Source organism: Lissotriton helveticus, chromosome 4_1 (genome assembly GCF_964261635.1).
Source record: "Lissotriton helveticus chromosome 4_1, aLisHel1.1, whole genome shotgun sequence".
Taxonomy (NCBI): domain Eukaryota; kingdom Metazoa; phylum Chordata; class Amphibia; order Caudata; family Salamandridae; genus Lissotriton; species Lissotriton helveticus.
The window spans coordinates 569,188,180-569,209,699 of record NC_136063.1 but is presented as its reverse complement, the minus strand read 5'-3'; the positions used below and the strand labels follow the sequence as shown (position 1 = coordinate 569,209,699).

The 21,520-nt window shown below is 43.6% G+C and overlaps 1 protein-coding gene across 1 annotated transcript in view; it reads right to left on the bottom strand.

Annotated features, from left to right (window-relative positions):
* The window catches only part of SLCO5A1 (solute carrier organic anion transporter family member 5A1), a 373,416-nt gene that overhangs the window by 235,473 nt on the left and 116,423 nt on the right, over nucleotides 1-21,520 (bottom strand). The gene's annotated exons all lie outside the window — the stretch shown is intronic.

The following is a 21,520-nucleotide window of genomic DNA, read 5'->3' as shown; positions in this document are numbered from 1 at the left end:
ACAGAACTAACAGTAATAGGCAACATTTAAATTACACCAGTGTAATTTGTGTAATTTTGGGAATTTCATATTAGGCTTGTTCCACGGTTTCCGCCACACTAGTTTGAGGAATTATCCACTATTCGCAGTAAAAACAATTACAGCAAAACTTGCCATTCGCTGTAAAAATTTACAGCTAACACACAAGGGTAATAGAAAGTGAGAAGCTGTTGTTTACAGTGCTTTGTTTAAATGTTTCTATGCGCCAAAAATTGACATGAGGATACACTATATAGCACAAAATGGTGGATTTGCTTTTCACTTAATTATGTGTAATTTTGCCAACATTTCAAGTAATTATGTGAAAGCAAATTACACAAAATTCCCCCCGCCCCCCAGTAATTGCCTGCCTGAGCTCGTGCTGCAGAGAATCGACTGTTAAATGTCTTTCCTCTTAATTTCCAACCTGACTTTGAATTCAAGCCAAGCCACTCATTACAGAATTACCAAGTAATAGTCATTATGTGTCACACCAGTACCTAATAATACTCATATGCCTCATGGTGCTGTGATCAGATGCAAATATTAGCTTAAATGGAACCCCAAGGTGGAAAACTCCACGTGATTGACAAACACCTGCCTCCATCTTTGTGTTGTGTGCCCCCCGAGTGACAAGAGAGCCATGTTTAACATTGTTTCACTGTCCTCAGCCATATACTTATCTGGCATCCTGACACCCACCCGACCACATTCAATCAAAACCTTCTCACCCCTACCAAGTCTAAAAAACAATATCTTACATTCTATCACCCTCATCTACCACCCCACAAGAGAAGGCTTCCGTCCCCAGCTAAATCAAACACACTAATATCCTGCCACCCTCTCCCACCACTGTGAAAGAGAAATCGCAGTTTCTGCACCAGTCACAAAATCTGGGGCCTCATTTATGAGAAATGACGCATCGCTGCGTGAAAGCAGCGATGCGTCACTTCTCAGTGCGCACTCCTTGCGACATGATTGATGCGTCATATTTATGATATGACGCATCATGTCGCAAGGAGTTACAGATGCGTCAGTATTTCTGACGTATCTGTAAGCGCAAAAGTGACGCATTGCTGGAGTGTGTCACAAAAGTGACACAACTCCAGCAATGCTTCCTTTCACATGGGGCAAGCCCCATGTGAAAGGGCTTGAGTCAGTCTTACGCCTGCTGTGAGGCAGGCGCAAGATTTTGACGCAACGGTGTCCTAGAAGTGACGCAGTGAAATCTCATAGATTTCACTGCGTCACTTCTACGACCCTTTCTTGCGTCAATACGCCCCCTTTGCATACATTATACCTGGCGCAGGTATAATGTGGCGCAGGGGTTTACAAAGTGACGCATCTACCTAGATGCGTCACTTTGTAAATATGGCGCAACAAGGCGTATTGTTTACGCCACTGGTGCGTCACAAAAAGTGACGCACCGGCGGCGTAAAAGTGACACAAGGGCTCATAAATGAGGCCCCGGGCGTCCTGCCCCCCTTCCTCTCCACCCTCAGGTCAATCATCCCTCCCTTTTCCTTGCAGTCCACATTCCTTGCTGGCATTAGGGCCCATGACACCCTTAATAAGCCACTGCATCTGATTACAAAAGAAATGGCCTCCAATGCCTGAGATGGGCCTGTGAGGATGGTGCACTTCAGAATTCTTGTGTGATTGCCTCACAGTGTGACATCAGAGTGCTGGAAGGATATTTTAATTCTTACTGTTCAATATGGCGCTGTGATCACAAAGAGAACTACAAACCACTCAAACAAAATACAGATGTACAAATTATGAGATCGAAGGGAGATAAACGGTAAAGTATTTTCATCAGTAACAGGTCAGTAAATAAAAAGAAGTAATAAAAATAACATGCAAAAATTGGAACGTTTCCATCAGTGATCTAGAAACACCTTCTTTACTCAACGTCCGACACAGTGGCTCATAGGTGCTGGAAGTTAGTGTGCGGGGTGGGAGGCGAGGGTGCTGCAGCACTCCTACAATAAACTTGCTGGAGTTCAGAAAGTAAATGAGCCATAGCAATGCCTTTAAATTCGTTTTTTCTCTTATCACATTTGCTTTGAATTCCAAGACAGAGGCAATTGTTAGGCTATATCTTCTGACAAATTGTTGCTTATTCTTCAAGGAAGTAGATTGGTGTTTATTTTCCTTTTTCCGACTGCAAAGTTAGAGGGTTTTGTAAAGTAAACGATATGAAAATTGTGCTGGGGCACAAGGAGTGTGTGAAAGGAAAGGCTGTAGGATAGGATGCCAGTTTTGTTCCAAATACTAAGGGGGATATTCTCAAAGAAGCGGCGATGAGAAGCGTGAGCCTCCTTGGATTAACGCCTCTCACAGCTAATTCGCATTTGGCGTTTCAGCGCGCGCAATGAAATTCGTTTTATTTATTTATTTATTTACATTACTCCGGTCGGCCGTGAGCCGGAGTTTACCACCCCCTCCCCACCCCTCCCCGCCCTACCACCCTGCGGCACTCCCTCCACAAGCCGCTACTGGGTAGACGGGAAGCAGTCCCATAGGGGGAACAGCAGACCCCCTCCCCCACACAGCGCCTTTAGACCCTTAAGGGTTGAGTAGTCGCGCTCTACAAAACCCTGAATGATTGATTGACATGTAAGGATAGGTAATGCGATTTGTCCTTAACTCACACACAAGCGCCGAGCACACATCATTCAAACTAAACCATTACAATTTAATTAATGCATTTTTCAGCTTTATGTTCCAGAATTGCATTTTTCTGAGAGGACTGGTATTTTTGACTTTGAAGAAAGCATCTTTTGAGAATACTGTTGTACATAATATGTAATCACCAGACAAAGAGTGCCTTGCTTTATTAAATGCAAGTTAAAAAACGGTCTAAAACAGTAACTCTTTCGCGTCGATTTCAGCTGATATTTCTCACCTTAATGAAACATTGTCAACCAGCTACAAAACACACAAAGCTGACACTGTTAACGGCTAGCGCGGTCAACCTCGAATCTGAGGAACCGGGTTCGAGTCTCGGCAATGACGCTGAACATCCTGTGATTCTGGGCAAATCACGTAATCTACCCGTGCCTAACAAAAATGAATGTGTCCTCATGTAATGCAACTGGTGCTATGTAAAGGCTCTGATACCTGATACGGGTCAAGTTCGCGCTATATAAAACTCAGAGAATTTTTTTTTACTGGAAATTGGCCATTTTGTGTTGACAATAGTGCCATATTATCAAGAAAGAGCGATACATTATCGCCGCTTTTATCAGCAGGAAACTGCTACTAAAGCAGCGATAATGGGCTTGATAATATACCCTTGTGAATTCCCGTAGAAGCCCAGGTTAACACCAGAACCTGGGCTTCTAAGGGAATTCACAAGGGCATATTATCAAGCCCATTATCGCCGCTTTAGCGGCAGTTTCCTGCCGATAAAACGGCAATAATGCATCGCCCTTTCTTGATAATAAGGCCCTCGATTCTTAAAAGTGAGCGCCCGTTAATGGAAAATACCAGTCACCTCTGCAATCTACTATCCTGTGAACAGGTTCATAAAATGTTACCGTCTGCGGACAGCACTAGTGATTGCTCAAGTTTACTTGGGATCATTTTTGAGAATGTTTAGTGAGAAGTTGCATATTTCTTAACAGGTGGATATACCTTTCAGTTCCAGATTCTGCACTTTATCAAATTGTGTGCTCCCAGCATCTCAATGTATGTCCTGTGGCTGAGTTCCCTTGTCTGTCGGATCTGTGGGAGTGTGTGGAGGTGATTCACTATGCGTCATGCCCTGCACCAAGAAATTTATAATTCACATCTACCCAATGGAAGGCCCAGACTCTCCACACTAAATTCTACAGCTCAGATGTTCCAAGAGGCCAGTCCTTGTGCCTCTATGAGCAGTTTAAGGAAATACCTGTGTGGCAAAACTCCAATGGGACACAATTCACGTGATACAACTTTATAAACGCAGTATCATTGTTCCCACGCCTCACCCCAACTTCTCGACGCTGGTGTCCCCGAAGAAAAAGACTTTTGGAAGACACAGCGAATTTCAACAGACAGACAGAATGGCAATAAGAAAAAATACTTATTTCTCTGAAGTGTATGCCATTTCTTACAGAAATATGAATCCACTTGCTTGTATAATAACTTTTAAAAATCTAATTGATTTTCTTTAAAATTGCTCGCAGGCAGAGAAGGCGGTCTGAACCTGCAGCTGCTTTTAATGTGCTTGTACGGCACATACAGAAGGGCGGTGATAGCTTGTCGCCAGCAGTGCAGCATTTCTAAAAATAAAACTGTGCAGCAAAAGAAAATGTTCTCTTCCGCCTCTCCAGACATACATAAGGCAAAGCCCAGATGAAACCACCAGCATTTACCTCAAGGTATAAAATGGCGGGACTTGTTTCTATATATTGCTGCATGACTCACTGCTCAAATCAAAGTATTCAGTACGCCTGGCACACAGAATCAACCTCGCAGCAGCAGAACTAGCGTTGCTTTATTTAACCACGCTAAAATATCTCCGCATGAAAGTGCGGGCAAAGGTAGAATGGAAAAATACGGCTAAAGCTAGATCAGAGTTTCAAATATCCCAGTAGTAATAATATTTTCTGATGTTGCACCATCATGATGCACAGTCTCCTCAGTCTTTACTCTGGAGTCCAGCACTTGATGGTAATCCAATCCTAGTGGGTACGAAACAAGCATTGGTAATGCATCGGATTTGCCTACGTAATGAATAAAGAGCTGTTTTCGGCAATCATCGCCCAGTAAATGGAAAGAGCTCCATGGCAGATAACATGGGAGTGGAGAGCATGTGGCACATCAGCCAGAGCTGCTGACTCGAGAGGTGGGGATCCTGGTTTGTCTCTCAGGCTGCACCGTGCAACATCCTGTGATTCTATGCAAACCACTTAATCTGTCTGGGTGATACATTAATATATAAATATGCTGCAAGACTTAAAGGCAAAACTTTATGAAAATATAGTTCCACCAAAGTGGATGTTGACAGTATTTCGGTGGCAGGAAAACTGATAAGAGAAGCAGACAAGGAGCAAGCATTGGTAAATGCAGGAAAATATGCTGCAGCAAATCCCAGGGCGCTCTCCAGTGGTTCCTGGTGCTGCTGCCAGTGGCATGGGATGTTGCTCTCAGTAGAAGAGTGTGAGTGCAGGTGATTTAAGGATGCAGTTCTATCTCCTCTCACCATGCAAGATGCCTTCCAGCACCTTTTTTGCTCCAGCCCTCAAGTCCTGTGTCCATTCTGCCTTCTTTCCGCTGCTCCCTCCCCATAATCAGATGGTTGTGACACTGGAGAGCTGAATGGGCCAGAGAAGGTATCAGATGTGCTGCAGAATACCCATGTGGGTTGAGACAGAGGGAACACTGCTCCTCCACTCCCCTGGAGTCTGCTGCTGCTTTAATTGCTCCCTTTATGTCCTGGGTTTCAGGGGATCTGCCCAGCAGTCTCCACTGCTTGCCTCAAATGCAGAAAATATTAGGCTGAATAGAGCGGCAGGGAGAGGGACAATAGTTCCAAACTGCATCTGGCCATAACAACTCACAGAATAACAATAACAGGAGAAGCAGTTACTAAATCTCAGTGGGTGACCTTTCCATACAATGCCACATTTCTAATATAAGTTCAGTTGCAGTCTGGAGACCTGCTTCAGAAAGATATGCTTAGATTTCATAGAAAGTAATGGAGAGAATGCATTGATCAGCTACTCGGTAATCACTCTGGGATGCATTCCAGACCCTCTTGTCCATCATTTTAGCTTGCCTGTGTATTTTCAGACAGGGACCAATCCTATGCAAATAGGACTCGGCTCTGTCCCAATAGGACAGTTCAGTCTGATCTGCAAGGCCACACGCCCTATTAATAAGAACACAACAACAGCCCAGTTTCAGCCTTGTGGTGCCTCATCAGTGAGGAGCAGTTTGAGATCTATGGCACTGCACGCTCTGGACCCATGTCTGGTGTCGTCTCCTTGTACCGCGGGAGGCTCTCTCGTACAGCACAAAAGTGATGGGTAGAATATTTGAAATAAGTTCGTGGATTGCTAGTCACGTTGTGTCATATGACACACCATCATGTTCTGGCTCATCCATGTAATTACAGACGGAGACCAAATATATGCAATTCATCGTGTTCATCCCCCACAAGGGGCGGCCCAGCCTAAGATGCTAGCCCGCATTCCATTTAAACTGGAACCCAAGACTGGTTTCCGCCTCGTTGGGCCTCATCGGTGATGCAGACTGATCCCCCAATGCACAGCTTGTCCGATGTATGTCAAGAGTTAGATATGTCCAGGTGTGCCTTTCGTTAATTGAAAGAACTGAAAACTGATGTTCCGTCTGATTTTCACCAGGTTTTCTCTTTGCACAAAAGTCAATATTCTTTTTAACTGCTGGACTGCATTCTTCCGGGGTTTCCCTGCCAAAGCCTGATGCTCGCTGAGCCGCTTAAAGACAGTCGCACAGTCACTGCAACGGCATCTGCCCAGAAGTGAAGCAGAATCTCTGCCGCCAACCTTAAACCAAATCCCCAACCCGCTTAACTAAGTTGGCTTATTTAGCTGCAGTCGACTTTTCTCTTATCAAATCCTAAGATATCCGGTCAATTGTAAATGAGCAGCGATAGGCGAGCCTTTTGGGGCTGCAGTTACTATCCCGTGGCTTTGAGGTCTTCTAAAAATATACAACAAAGCCCTGTCACATTGGTTTGTCCTTTAGCGATGAGTAACTGAGAGGGCAACTGTCAGCTTAGCTTGAGAGTCTGTGGAATCTCATATACACTCCAAGCCACATATTCCACATTCACTTCAAAGTGGGACAGGCACAAACCACTTTATCAGGACAAGGGCATGGATCCGAACATGACAAAGATGAAATAATATCCAATGGAACAAACCTTGAGGAGAGTGGGTAAGAGACAGGGTATTAACTGATACACTGAGCTCACAATGCACTTATGGCTCCTAGGATTTGTTTTAAAGAAAGGGTGTAATTGTGACCTTTAGAGAGAGATGTGTGGTAAATTAGAAAGTTTTAAACAACATTTTAAAGATTATATTCCTATCAATGATGCTTCCTCAAGATAATGTAGATTTGTTTTTTCTTTTGTGATTTAGAAGGAAGCAAAGTCATCAAGTCATAATGAAATTCCCAGGGCTCGAATCGGGGTACCACGCGGGTGGACGGCGTCCCCCCACTTATTTTACCGGGGGGCACCGCCCCCCTGCCAAACAGCTGGGCTTCACTCTTTGGCCTCTCTGGAACGAGGAGCTCGGCACCTTTTTTTGCGACGTCACTTCCTTTTGTGACGTCACTTCCGGTGGCAGGGTCCCCCACTTCTTTTTTTACGACTTGTGCCCTGCCTTAAGCATATTTAATTTTTAGAAACAACAAAAGACTACCTTGAAAAGCGTTACCTCTGTGCCCCTTAATCAACAGTGTCACTCCCCGAAGGGGCATTTGAGAAGTACACAAAGGTGATTCAGCGCCAAAATGTGTAAGTTTCACAACAACAGGCATCTCAAAGTACACAACAACGTTTTTCAGTTCTTCTCCAGAGTGCTTTTTTTCGGGGGTTGTTATAAAGCAAGGGATTAATACATTAATTTATTTTCGATTTACCAACTTAAATGACATTTTAGCAACCTATGGAAAAGCTCTCCATACCAGAATCACATCACGCCTCTGAAAGAGACTTCCGATCATCCAGAACTCAGCAGCCAGACTCATTCTCGACCTCCCAGACAGACCCAGATCACCCCGCACCTGAAGAAGCTCCACTTACTCCCCTCACACACGAGAGGCCAATTCAAGATTTTGAGGCATGCCTACAAAGTCCTGCACTACCAAAGGGGATGATGGACAGAATCAAACACACACCTCCAGTCAACTGATCTGGATTTAATCCATCACCATTCTTTAGCTCACTCCACCACCCAAGTTCAGACATGACCATATGCAAATCAGTCTGACCCTGTGCCGCATGAGAATAGTCCAGCCATAACTGCCAAGCCACGTCTTCTCTGGACCGGAAACAAGCATCCTGGGACCAGTTTCGGATTCATAATCCTCATCAGCCAGGCTATCTTGAATCCAGTGGTAGAGTGAGCAAAGTCCTGCACAACCAAGGATCAGCATACATCAATCACTGCCTGTGCTTCCATCAACCCTCCAGACACCTGAGCTCTGCCTTGCTCTCTCTCTCACTCCCTCACCCGCACCCTTTGCTTTTGCCCAGTGGTGGCCAGCTCGGATCGGAGGTAGGGGGGCGGGGGCAGGGGCGGGAGGCGGGGAGGATGCAGGAGCAGCAGGTAATAACAAATAAAATAAAAAACGTACCTTCTCACCGCTTCCTTGCCGCGACTCTCCTCCGTAGTCCTTCCTCGCTGGCCTGTACAGGAAGCACACCCAGGCTCCCAGTCAGCCAATCACAACACTGCCTTAGAAGCATTGTGATTCATCTGAGTGCCGTATTTCAGTGCTCAGACTCTGACTGGGAGCCTGGGAGCCTGGACATGTTCTCCCCACAGGCTGTAAAGCAGCCTGCATGGAGAACATGCAAAGTGCACAGTACTGTTGGGCGGGCCAGAGAGAGCCGGCCAAGCAGTCATTGTGCACTTAGGGTGGTACTACCACTGCTCCCCTGTCCCACCCCTCATGCAAAGCAGTGGAAGTAGGAGAACATAAAATGATAATAACACAAACTATTATCATTTTATTTTACTTTTATTTCACTGCTAAAAAGCAGTGGGACGATGCTCCTCCACCTTAGTGGAGGAGCAGCCACTGCATTCGCCTCAGCAACAGTGGAGGTCTTTCCTTGTTCTACCTCGCTGCGAAATCCTGGAACAGCCTCCACACCCACCTGAGGACATCTGCTTCTCTTTAGGAATTCAGAAAGGGACTCAACACCTGGCTCTTCGACTGAGACCCTGAGGAGCCTGAACCAAGCGCCTGGATAACCTCTGGGTGAGTAGTGCAGTTTTCAATTGATTGATTGATTGATTGATTGATTGATTGATATTTGATTGTGAATCCCCAGATTTTGTTATGTGTTCTTCTAAATTCTTGAAAGTATGATGTACTGATCACATTAGTTCATGCATGGCCCTTGTTTTCTCAATGCAGAGGGAGAGGTACCTTGAAGTTACAGGCCTTGTTTCCAAACTTTGCAGAGAAGGACTGGTTCAAGGAAAATTGGTGCACTTGTGTTAGGCCTGTCATCCTTAGGGTGGGGAGGGCTTAGGTGCATACGCTAGCCAGCCAGAAACCACATTTCTAGCAACGGCCATGCCTAAATACCATAACTATGTACCATAATTTGTATACATACCTACCTACCTATCTACTATACCTACCATCTATCCAACATACCTAGCTACCATTACTATCTTACTAAATCTACATTAACTATCATGACTAACACACCTTCAATACCTACCACACTTACCAAACCTACCTACCATACCTAATCATCATACTTTACCGCACACCCATACCTATTCTATTCCATCTAACCTGCCATATCTCATTTACCATGCCAACATGCCATAGGTACCAAACCTACCTTGTCATACACATATACTATGTTGAATGCCTCCCTAACATACAAATCCACCTTACATACCTACCACTCTTACCATACTTAATCTCCATTACCTAACCATAACTAACATACCTAACCTATTGTATTTGACCTACCTTCCACACCTAACCTAACATATTAAGTATTTTAAACACACCTAGCATCCCTATCAACCTTGTGTGGCATACCTACTTATCATATCTGTCATACCATCCTAATATTACAACCATACATAACCATCTATTTACTAAACATATCCACCTACTGTTAAATAGCTTACCTCCTGACCATACTTAATGTGCCATACCTAGCCTCCCATGCCTGGCCTACACACCACAAATAGCAAACCAAGCCAAACATAATTAAAATCCCCATCCCCACCCAATACATTGTAATGAAGAGTTTAATTTCAGTGTGTTTGAGTGAAATAAGTCAAAACTACAAGGTAACCTGCCTAAACTGGTCAATTAAATCCCAGAACAGACAAATGGTGTTCCCAGTGACGCAGTGTCCTCGAGGTGGCATCGGATAACCATGCTATCCGGTACACCACTGTAAAGACACCAGAATACACGATTGTAGTAGTTTTCTCTATCTCTGCAGAAAATGGAGAGCTGTCCCAGGCATTATTAAGTTAGTTGCAATAGCAACATGTTCTGTTTGCACAGTGCAGGCAGGGGCAATGCAGTTTCAGCCTCTGACATCTTTAGTCCATTTATGAATGCTATGAATGCTATCACAGCCGAGACAGTAATCGGTCTAAGCCCATACCACCCTGAATAGATCTGTCCCAGATTATAAAATCACATCTTGTAAATAGTCATTCAGGAAAGGGCGGCTGCAAATAGCTCCCACAGGGAGACTGTCCTCTTGGCAATAGATCTTACCCCTCTCCCCACTGTCTTAGCAGCTCCTTCTCGCAGGTTACCCTGATCAAAACACCAGGGTATTTTTTCACAGAAGCTTCTCGTGCTTTCCACAGATGCAGAGTTTGCATCTTCTCCATCCCAACGGCAAAACACAACAATTATCTTCCCTGCATTCCCCTTTGCCACAATTCACCAGTGTCATCTGCACAATGTATGCTTGCTTGGTGTATTATATTTATAGTGGATTTTAATGGCCACCAGACAAAGGTCTGCTTCAATAAACTTCAATTCATTCAGAATCATGTGCCTCACATCAAGGTCATCTGCCTCATTCACAATTAATTCACTGTCTTTGTCACATAAGTATCCCAGCCGTGTCCTGAATTAAGTTTTAACTCATACCTCGCCACCAAACCACAAAATTGACACAGTTGGAGGTAGATGGCGCGAAGGGCAGATGAGCAATGGATCTGATTTCCGTTTCACTCGGTAGTACCAACTGTCATGCATATATCGGGCTCATTTATGAGCCCTTGCAACACTTTTGCGCCTCCGATGCTTCACTTTTTGTGACACACCAGCATTGTTAAAAATGCGCCTTGTTATGCCCTATTTACAAGTGACGCATCTAGACAGAGGCGTCATTTTGTAAACCCCAGCGCTACATTATACCTGTGTCAGGTATAATGTATGCAGGGTGGGCGTTCCCCCTCATTCAAGCCTCGTAGAAGTGGTGCATTGAAATCTATAAGATCTCAGTGCGCTACTTCTAGGACGCCAATGCGTCAAATCCTTATACCTGCCTCAAAGCAGGCGCAAGGGAGACGCAGTGCTATATCCATAGCCCTCCACCCTGAATTGCTGGAGTTGCATCATGCTCCCGACACAACTCCAGCAATGCATCAGTTTTGCACCGACAGATACAGTAATACTGACATACCTGTCATTTCTTGTGACTTGATGCATCATACAGTAAATATGACGCATCCATCATGTCGCATGGAGGGTGCACAAAAAAGCATAGCTGTTTTCAAGCAGTTATGCATCACTTCTCATACATAAGGCCCATTGTTTTTGAGCACTAACCTGACATCTAAGAGAAGTGCACTTCTACATCCCGTGTTTTTATCTTAACCAAGAACATATTGTCGGTCAAGAAAGTTCTGCAATGCACCTTTTCTCAGTAACTACAAATAACACTTACTTTTGCTATCAGTTTTTAAAAGTAGCTGTTGCTGATATGGTTTACTATGAATGTATATGTCCAGAAACTGGAACAGAAACAACTAAATAAAATAAATATTGACAATGAAAATTATTCGGAGGAATTACGAGAGGTAAAGTTTGATTAAGGCATTGGAATCATTCACCTTTTTTGCTGTCTTAATGAGTCTCCCATATCGGAGTGCGAGTCCCAGACTTGGGATCAAGCTTACCATGTTACACAGCGCAAGTGATTACGCATCAATGAGATGAAAGTCAACAAGCATTATCAAAGCAAGAGGTCTAGCCTTGACTAGCGGGTGCAATGGTTATTTAAAAAAAATGTTTATTGTAAGCATAGGTCATGAAAATAAAAGACCAATAAAATAAAATGATAAAAAGATAAAAAAAGAAAAGAAGGATAAACAATGGAAAGAAAAAAAGCATTAGCAAAGTAAATCATTCTTACACTAGACCTTGCACTGAAGAACACTACTATTTAAGCAGATATGCACAAGTAAAATCATTGGAGTTTCCATTATATAGCTGCACAGGAAGGTACACCACTGGCTTCCTGCCAAAACTGTCTTTAAAGAAGAAACCAAACAAGAGGATTCATTTCCAGCATCCATCTGCAGAGGAAGTGGCATCACTGGATTTTTCATCATACACCTGCAAAGGAAGTGACATCACTACTCCTGCTCCCAAAATCTTGCTACCTCAGCGTGGACAACCAGCAGGCGCGTGCAGCTAGCACACCGCTGGCATGCTTAAGGTGTCCCAAAGGCAAGCCCATCTGTGCCCCTATGTGCCTGGACTGCACCCAATGCCTGGAACCCTGGTCCTCCCACTACTACCATGCCTTGACCCTCCGCTCCCTCATCCCTGGCCACCGCTCAATATGCTGCTGCCTTGCAGCACTACACAACACCAAAGAAGCATTCTCCTCCACTTTCTGCAACTTTTCATGCTTGCACTGCACTAACAGCACCATATACCTCACTCTCTCACAAACATGCAGTCCAGCAACTATCCACACAGCACTCCACACTTGCATGCATGCTCCTACAGACCTTTTCACTCACCAAACACGCCACAGAGATTTGGGAACAGTTGCATGCCAATTCCCCAGACTACTTTTCCTCACAGAAACATGGTTGAACCCTGCATTGGCACCTGACATTGCCACAGTCACCCCGCTATAATATTGGTAGGCAAGACAGACAACCCAGGCCCAAAAGATGGAATCACCATAATCCACAAGAACACCATCAGTAGCAGCACATCCACAGACATGTCATCCTCCACATGGAACACCTGTCATTCAAGATCCATGTCACTGCCAACTTCACCTTAAGCGCCACTCTCACCTACAAACCACCCGGATTACAACTAGCTTCACCAAACACCATCACAAACTTTGTTGCACTATTCACCCTCAATGCTAAAAGTTGCATACTACTCGGAGACCTGAACTTCACCTGGTAGACCATGCTGACCCCAACTCAAAATCACTAATCAATGACATTGGGACACTGGGCATCACCCAATGAGAAAAAGGACCTACACCCGGCACAGGAATCCTCCTGGCCCCTATTTTCACCACTTTCAACTACATCAGAGTCAATAAGGCCACACCAGTCCCCTGGACAGACCACACCATTATCAAGTTCAGCGCCCCGTCCCTGTCCAGTGCACATGCACCACTGCCACACCAGTCCTTTGAAACTGGAACAGCATCACTGACAAGGACTGAAGCACCGCTTTCAACATCCAACAATATGAACACAGCAACAGCCTCCCCAAAGCTAACAAGAATTTCAACAATTTGATCGCCTACTGTGCCAACTTCCTTGCCCTCCTCAAACACAGCTATACAACATGTTGTACCTCAGACTGATGAAACACCACTGCAAACAACTAGAGCACAAATAGAGAATGAGCCAAGACTATTCAGACATAAGCACATTCAAATCTGCCACAAGACTCTACTACCAAATGATTCAGACAACCAAAAACGCTGCTCTGGCAGACAACATCAATGTCAGCACCAACAGAAGCTAAGAAATTGTTGTGATTGTGAAAGATTTCACCTCACCAGCAGTCACCTCTAACTCAATCACCCCCTCACAGGACCTCTACAACAATCTTTCTCAATTCTTCAGCAACAAAATCATCACCATTTACAGAAACTTCAACCAGCAACCAGACCAAACCTGCCTCGCCAAACGCCTCTCAATCTTATCCAAAGGAGTTGGCCTAACGGCTAGGGCGCTCGACTTCGGACCTGGGGATCTGGGTTCGAGTCTCGGTAACGACGCCAAAACCCCCTGTGATTCTGGGCAAATCACGTAATCTCCCCGTGCCTAAAATGAAAGTGTGTCCTCATATAATGTAACTGGAAAATATGTAAAGCGCTCTGATATCTGATTCGGTTCGGGTCTAGTTCGCGCTATATAAAACAAAAAAAACAACAACAAAAAAAACTAATCACCTCGCCCTTCATAACCATAGAAGAAACCGCCACTACCATCCGCTCAGTGTCCTCATCAGATCCTTGCCCCCACCACACCTATTTGAGAAGACTGCAACCCATTAACACCATGCCTACCCTCATTCTGAATAACTCCACCTCTTCTGTGACCTTCTCAGATGCTTGAAAACATGCAACTTTCCTCCCTTTCCTGAAGGAACCCAAGCAGACCCTTCAAAGCATGTTAACTACAGACCAAACTCCCTGGTAAAATTCCCAGTCAAGGTCTAAGAGAAAACCATCAACACACACTTTCCTGAATATCTCAAGGATCACCAACTCCTCAATACAACTCAGTCTGGTTTTAGCCCCAACAACAGCATGGAAACTGCCATTAATGTACCCACAGATGACATCCACATCACTCTGGACACAGGTGACATGGTGGCCCTCATCCTCCTGGACTGCTTCACAGCATTTGACACAGTTTTCCACCCCATCCTCTTTCAACGCAACTTCCTAACTGGAAGGACCCAGTCAGTAAGCCTGGCATCATACACCTTGGATGCCCGCGACCTCATCTTTGAAGATCCGCAAGGATACTTCCTGAGCCTGACCCTCTTCAATGCATATATGATCCCTCTAGCTAGCATTCTCTGCTCTCACAACATCAATGTCCTCTCCAACGACACACAACTCATTCTCTCCCTCATGGACAAGACGTCCAGCACCCACATCAAGTTCAATGCCCGAATGACTGCACCCACTGGATGAAGACCAACTGTCTAAAGCTAAACACTGACAAGACCAAAATCATGATCTTCGGGAAGAGCACATCACTGTGGGAATCCAAACGGTGGCAAACAGAGCTAGGACCAAAACCCTTCCCATCACCCACACCTTGGTATCATAATCAACAGCAAACTCGACTGCTCAATTCAATGTGTCACCAACTCATGCTTCCAAACTCTGAAAATGCTGAGGAACATCTTCAAATGGCTCCCAATCAGCATCCAAAAAACTGTTGTGCATGCCCTGGTCACGAGCAAGCTGGACTATGAGAACACCTTCTATGCTGGGAACAACAAAAAAACTCAACAAAAGTCTGCAGATCATTCAGAACACGGGCCAGAATCCCCATCAACCTCCCATGCTGCACTCACATCACACCACATCGGACCACACCTGAAGTGGCTCCACTGGGACCTTATTCACTAACAAGCACATTTCAAACTCCTCACCCACACATTCAAGGCACTATATAACACCAGCCCAGCATACCTCAATAATTGCATCTGCTTTCACAAACCTTCCAGACACCTCCTCTACTTGCACAATTCCCTCGTATATGGAAAACCAGATCTGGTGACGAGTCTGTTCCTACATCACTTCTAAATTGTTGAACGGCCTACCACTACACATAAGAGCCTCCTCCTCACTTCTTGAATTCCATAAGAAGCTTAAGACCTGGCTTTTCGAGTAGTCCTACTAGGCCCTAGGTGTTTTCCGCTCCAGGATAACTTCTTAGGTGATACAAACCTACATAACATAACAAAATACCATCAAGGGAGCCAGTGGCTGAAGTGGGCTGCCCCATGGTTTATGCTGTGGTGAATTTAAGCATTATGTAAATAGCTGAACAGATGGATGAAGACCCAAAACCCCTTTAAACTTGTATGAATACATGTAAGTATTTTTTATTAATCAATGTGTTGATTACATGAGACTGGTAAGCGCCAGACCTAAAAGCAGGACCTTATTATGGAGGCCTACAGCTAAACCTACAGTAATTACTGACTTTTTAATGAATCATACACGAAACCTTCATCCACGTTGTGATGTGTAAGTGTTTTTATAGAGAAGAGTTATGATGCTTCATCCCTCTAGAGCCGCACTTTTGCTCTTGGTGACGACATCTCACTCATCTCAATCCCATTGTCAAAAATGGATGTACAACATTACAACGCATGCTTTTACATCGCATGCTTTTACAACGCGAGTTTTACAACGCATACCATTACAACACATAGTGCTTTGGGGCGCTGGATAGTGAATTATTTAATTTACTATTCCAACTCCAGTCCCCGGGGATAGTAGGGAAGGTGTTGGATAGTACATTAAACACATTCCCTATCCTAGAGCGCCCCCCAGCGCAATGCATTGTAATGGTTTGCGTTGTAAAAGTTGCGTCATAAAGGCACTGTGTGGTAAAAGTTGCGTTGTGAGTGATGTTTCCCGTCAAAAATATTTTCACGTGCAGCTTTCATTTTCTGGAACAAATCAAAATGTTTACGGAAAGGTCTAGTGCCATGCAAGCCTTAACTAAGGGTTTTTTCTCATAAATCCACAGGAAGCTCAAGAGCGCCACTTAACTCAGGGTGACTTTCTACAGACACTGCAAATCTATAAGTAATGCTAGAAAAAAGCCTTTGTGGAACAACAACAAGCTTTATATTTCTCAAATGCTTTGTTCACTTTCTTTAGGCACAGTGCTACCTACATACATAATTATGTTCCATTTCTGATACTGCTGCACGCTGCTTTTGTTTATGAAAATTAGCCAGAGGACAATGAGGTACAACCAAATATATACTTTATGAAACCAGACAAAATAGAATTCCCGTGATATTCGAAGTTACTGGTGCTTAAGATAACTTTATGCTATGTAATAACATTTTATTTGGCGCTACATGCTGGAGAGACCGCCTACTGGAGCTGAGCTCGACAGAAACTGATGTACAGTAAACAAGCAAGGGTAAGAGACAACACCAGGATTAAACAGGATAAATACAGTCAAACACAAGATGCAGACTAGGAGAAAGCTTTCCTGACTTGGTGGCGGATCGTTACTTGGCTGCAATGGCGGCGGGATGTATTTTTTTTGAATGGTGATGGTTGGACAGTCCAAACGATAGGGCTCGGCATTGACACCAATCTGCCATCTCTGGAATTCAGTGGGGTGCATATTTAAAAAATATGATCCCCATGCATGGAGTGCCAAAGCAATAATGTGTCCTGCGAAGCAGGGATGATATCTTGGGTGCAATCCTGTCTTTCCTGGCTATCATTGTAAGTTAGAAAGACCTTAATTAATATGTTCAACAGCATATGAGACCAGGCACCATATTTTGAAAGAGTGGTACTTTCTGAGTATTTTCCTCGAGCATATTCAAGGAGGCTCCTCTTAAGATGCTTAATAGATAGTGGGAAGGCCACTATGAATTCACAATGGCTCGCTAAACGTATATTGATTTTCAAAGGTCATTTTCCTTTACAGCTTTGGGGGGCTGCAAGGTGTCCAAAATTCAACCCCAGGAAGGATAGATCTCTTCCCAAGTTCATGCATACCAAGTGGGGATTTTCAACTTTGCTTTACATTTTTTAGATTTAATTTTGAAAACACATTTTTATTGGTCAATTTCGAATATGTAGTCTCATAGGCAGCACAAATATTCATTGAATACTTGATGATACTCCTTTCCAAAATACATCTAACAATCACTAATTTCACTAATCCCTAATCACTGGCTTTGGGAGCTATCTTAATTCCCAGTGATTGCTGAAGTGGGCAACTTAAAAGACAGTCGACGTTAGAGAAGCAAACACCTTCCCCACCACACACCTATCTTGAGGTTGAATACATTCATTAAAAAAACGATCATTTTGATGGGATAATCGCCATACCCACCAGCTTCAATGTTACTTAACTTGAGTTTAATATTATTTTGGAAATATTTCCTAAAAAAGTCTTTAGTTATTATAGTCATTACAGTTACTTTCGATTATGAATCAACATCAAATTGTTATTAACAGCATCAACCGTAACGTTCTCAGATGAATTTTCCATATTAGAATCAGAAGCTTGAAGTACAATTTCATCACACACATTGTTCACTTCTTTAATCCCCCTGGCATAGTGCTTTTACAACATTTAGCAGGAGGATTTTTTCTCACATTTTTTTCAAACTGTAGTAAAGGCAGGACGTTCCTGGAGGCCATATGTTGTGCTACTCCACATTCCTTTCATCAACTCTATTCATGTCTCCAACACATACCATTATATGTTCCATCTTTTTTTCCACCAACAAAACGTCATTCAATAGTGGATTGTCTTTTAACCGCAGGTCATCATCAGTGGTCTGGAGCAACCACTGCTGCTCCCCCCTCATCACGAGGGGGAGGACCTTGAGGCATTTTTGCCAGGTTGAGGAGGTCAGGCCAACAAGCTTTAAAATCCTCAACCTGGAAAAGTTCAGATTGGGCAGCCAGGCGCCTGCGCCATTAGCGCATGGCTAGCTCCTGGCTGCCTGACTTGAACAGGAAGAGTGTCTGTCAGGATGACCTTTGCTCAGCCTGACAGACACTCTTCTTGTTGAGAAAAAGGTAGGGTGTGTGTGGCCCCTCCGTCCCAACGGACCGGCAACAACTGTTCATCACAAAGTTGTTTTCCTTTTTATTTCAGGAGGAATTTATGTCTTTAACACTTATCTACCTGGTAGCCAACCTTACAAGTGGCAGCCAGTTTTCTCAAATCTTTTACAGAATTGTCCACTTTTTCTCTTTGCACCCTCATTCCTAAATCATATCTTTCTATCAATGTACTGTCCCAAGGCAGATATTGATTGCCTTATTTATGCTATTTTTTAATCCATTCAGGTTTCGTGCTATTTCTCGACAAATGTTCACATAACTTCTAGCCATTTGTCCCTATACATTGCATGAGCAGAGCGATTTTAATCTCTGCACTAAGACTTGCTTCATAAATTTTGGCGTAATTGTTAAAACCTTTTTTTCATTTGCCTAATTTTTATTATTAGTACTCCCTCTTGACATAAAACATGGTGCCATAGTTACGTTTTGCAGCATGGCCAACAACAGAGCAGAAATACCTAACCAAATGTACACATCTAAGTGTTCACAGAGTTTTTTTTTTGTTTTTTGTTTTTTGTGTTGAAATTTTTTATTGAGAAAATTATAAATAAATTGCAAAGATAGATACAAATGCAGAGGAAAAAATGAAACATAATATAAATGAGGAAACCATACATTAATTAAGTATAATAAAGAAGGCATAAAACAATACATCCTCTGGAAGTCATAAGGCAGAAAATGGAAGTGAAAAAGAGAAGAAAAGAGAGAAAGGGAAGAAGGAAAAAAAAAAAAAAAAGGGGGTGGGCCCCAGAGTGACAAACTGGTTATGAAGAGAAAAATGGGAGTAATCAGAATGGTAAGAAACGGAAAAAAGATTTGTGGAAGAGAAATTAAGAAGGAGGAGGAGCCGTAGAAGAAGAAGAAGTAGGGACAGGGTCATTATCCACTGTGGTCTCTAGGAATGGGGACCAAACTTGAAGAAAGATGGAAGCTTGGTCCTGTAGATTATAAATTATACGTTCATAAGAAGCTGTTTGTATCATTGCCACCAACCACTCCTCCTGGGAAGGAGGCAATGAAGACTTCCAATGACGCAGTATACAAATTTTCGCCGTGGCTAAAGCAGTATGGAGGAGACGGGTCTGTGGTTTAGTAAACTTTGAAAGGCCACGAAAGTCATGTAAAATTATATTCGCAGAGGTAAAGGGTAGGGATAGTGGCATAGAATGAGCCAAGGTATTTTGTACAAAGATCCAAAATGATCTGGTACAAGGGCACTCACATATGATGTGCGTTATATCACAACCGGAAGCAGAGCATCTCCAACACAAGGAATGGGAAAGTAGCTTGGCATGATGTAATTTGACCGGGGACCAGTGCCATTCATGTAGAATTTTAAAAATACAAAATTTAAGACGAGCTTCTCGAACACCCTCATGCAAACCTTCCAAAATGAGATCCCATTGAGTATCTGAGCATGTTACAGAGAGGCGTGTTTGCCATTTTAATTGAAGGGTTTTTGAAAGGGGTTGTGAGAATAAAGGGTGTAGGAAAGTCTTATAAAGACCAGAGGTGACTCCCTTAAAAGTGCCCCATAAATTCAGATAAGATAAAATAGGAGAAGCCCATAATAGATCAGGTGGGGAACCTAGATGTTTTATGATAGCTTGTTGAAGATGAGAATATTTACAGGATTGCGTGGGTGGGAGGTGAAATTCCTCACTCAATTGGGGAAAAGATTTAAAATTATCACCATGAAACAGTTGTTCCAGGGAATGAATACCAGCTTCCTGCCACAAAGGCCAGGAGACAACGCGACCACGAATCCGAATCGCCGAGTTAGACCATATAGGAGCAGTAAAATGAAGCCGCGAGTTAGATTTGAGGAGACGGTGGCTTCTTTGCCAAGACTTAAACATGGCAGATAAAATAGGATTTTTAGGGTCAAGAGAACTGGATCCCTTGCCATATAGAAGGGACAAACCAGTGCCAGAAGCCAATAAATGACGTTCAAGTGGAACCCATTGGGGGATGTCCTTAGATTTAGGTAAAAAGAAAGAGAGATGAGAAAGATGAAGAGCAAGGGAATAGTGCTCAATAGAGGGAAGACCTAAACCTCCATGCAATTGATGGGACTTTAATTTGGCAAAGGCGAGACGCGGTTTAGCTGCACCCCATATAGAAAATTTAATTTTTGAATCAAAGGACCGATGAGTAGCCAGAGGAATAGTCAAAGGGAGCATACCCAGAACATAAAGAAAACGCGGTAAGGTGACCATCTTAATCGCCTGAACCCGCCCCCAAAGGGATAAACCAAGGGCCTTCCATTTATCGAAGTCTCTTTGCATTTGCGTAATCAAGGGAGTGAGATTGTCAATGACAACGTTATCTAATCCTCTATTGAGAAGTATCCCCAAGTATTTAAGCCGAGAAGGTTGCCAGTGAAATGGAAAACCAGAGATAGCATCCTTTGTAGTGCCAAGGGACATAGGTAAGGCTTCGCTCTTGTCCCAGTTTATTTTATAACCGGAAAAAGAAGAAAATTCGTCAATGATATGGAGGAGAGCAGGGAGAGAGCGGGGAAGATTAGTAAGTGTAAGAAGAATATCGTCCGCATATAAATAAATCTTTGAGTGACCAATTGGAAGAGGAACACCCACCACAGCAGCCGATTGACGAATTGTAGCAGCTAGAGGTTCCATAGCCAAAAGGAAAAGAAGAGGAGAAAGTGGACAACCTTGACGAGTACCCCGCCGAATGGGAAATGGAGTAGATAGAAAACCTCCACAATTAACTTGGGCAGATGGGCTATCATAGAGTAGTCGTACTTTAGCTATGAACTGGTCACCTAGTCCAAATTTCTGCATTATGGTAAAAAGGTATTCCCACTCAATACGGTCAAACGCTTTTTCAGCATCCAAAGAAAGAAGGAGGGCATCACTGGAAAGATGTTTAGCGGACCATAGGGCATGGGAGAGAGTACGTAAATGATTGCGGGAG